Source organism: Apis dorsata, unplaced genomic scaffold, assembly GCF_000469605.1.
Source record: "Apis dorsata unplaced genomic scaffold, Apis dorsata 1.3 scaffold_169, whole genome shotgun sequence".
In the NCBI taxonomy this organism is placed as follows: Eukaryota; Metazoa; Arthropoda; class Insecta; order Hymenoptera; family Apidae; genus Apis; species Apis dorsata.
Genome location: NW_006263457.1, coordinates 594,042 through 595,850, shown reverse-complemented (window position 1 = coordinate 595,850; position 1,809 = coordinate 594,042).

Genomic DNA, 1,809 nt, shown 5'->3' with positions numbered 1-1,809 from the left:
TTTTTTTTTTTTTTCCATTCAGAGTATCTCTTTAGTCGCGAATGAAAAAAAAAAAAATCTCAAGACGAGTCGGCGCGAATCGATGAATGAGCGCTTTTTTTAATTAGAAAGCCCGCACGTTTTAATTAAAAAAATCTCTGCGTTGCTTATTTACAGAGCAAGAACGAAAGAGAGAGAGAGAGAGAAAGAGAGAAAATTAATAGCCGGGCACGAGCCTGTTCAGCGGCTCGATGCCTTTCAGAATTCATAAATGACCTCGAGCAAGGTGTAAGTTTCGCGAGAAAAATCATTTCACGAAGAAGAAATTTTAAATTCGATCGAGCGTAACTTTGTAGGGGAATCTCGATATCTTTGATAAAGCAAAAAGTTACGCGATGTGATTTTGCAAACATTGAATTTTTCCTCCTTTCCTTCGAGCCCTTTTCGTTGCATATTTTTATAAAACATGGAAATTTTTTTCCACGGCACAACGGGGAACGCTATAGGAGAATAAACAGACTTGGAAATTTCTAAGGAAATGCAATCCTAGAGATTCTTTATCCACGTGCCTTTTAAAAATCATCTTATTCTCCTTCCCTCTCTCACAAAGCGAGTCGAAATGCTCTGTCGATTCTTGCCTTCGATATAGATTAAAGGCGGAGAAACAAGGAATTGTAACAGTAGCTTTCTTTTTTTTTTTTCGATGTTTATATTTACATCGATTGGACAAAATTTTTCAAATCCAAGAAAAAGTTCTTTTTTTTTTTTTTTCACCATCGATCGAAAATTTGTGGTGCATATATTTGCACCGTTTCACTTCGTTCGAATAAAATTTTGTTCGATTTTGACGACAGGTCTTCGTTGATTTTCAGAAGGCGAAATTTGATCGATGTAACGTATAACGTGGAATCGTCGATCAATGTAAACTTTTTCACAATGCAGTACAAATAAATACGTATTTTAGATTTTTCAACTGAGACGAATTCTCAGTCTCGCAAGCCAATTCTTCTTTCTCGATCGTCACACCTTCTATTCGTGAATATTTAACTTTCCGTCTCGAGCAAAATATACCCCTTCATACGTACTTAAAAAGAAAGATACTCGAACGAGCAACTCTGCCTTGCGCGAAATATTTTCCGCCATCGTGGCGAATTTCATTTCGCGCACGTATACGCGTATAGAGAGGATGGAAAGGGAAGAAGAAGGATCGAGTGGGCGGAAGAAGCTTGCTTGGTCCCAGAGTGCTCTTCCGGCTTGTCGTAATTAATAAGATCGATCCTTCGCTTCGCAGCTTCATCGCGGCGAGTCCACCTTCCTCTCTCGTCTCGTCGTTTATGGCGAGATCCGCGAATTTCCCACGCCTCCCCTCCCCGTCCGAGCCGTGGAAAGGTCAATGGGCCGATGTTCGAACGAGGCTGGGGGAATATAGGGCAGCGCGGGCAGAGGGTGAGACGCGGACACCCCCAACGCGGATCCCGCGTGTACTCAATTCATACATTAATTCCGAGGGTAATCGAGCAGGTGGATCGTGTTTCGAGAGCGATCGAAAACTCTTCTTTAAGCTAATCTGCTCTCCTGCTTTTTTCTTTTTTATTTTCGATTTCTTTCTCCGCTTCCGTGTCGAGAAAATGCGAATACGTTGAACGGTATTTAAAGTCGGAAGGAGTGAAAGGAGATTTTGTTTTGGATACGACAGTGGACAGGAAGTTGGCAGAAATGCCATCTGGTGGGTCCGTGTATTAAATGCTAGAATGAAGGTTAGAAGTTGTAAGAAAGAGATTGTTCTTCTGAATGATGTGAGAATAATAGTGAGTTAATTTTTTTAGGATT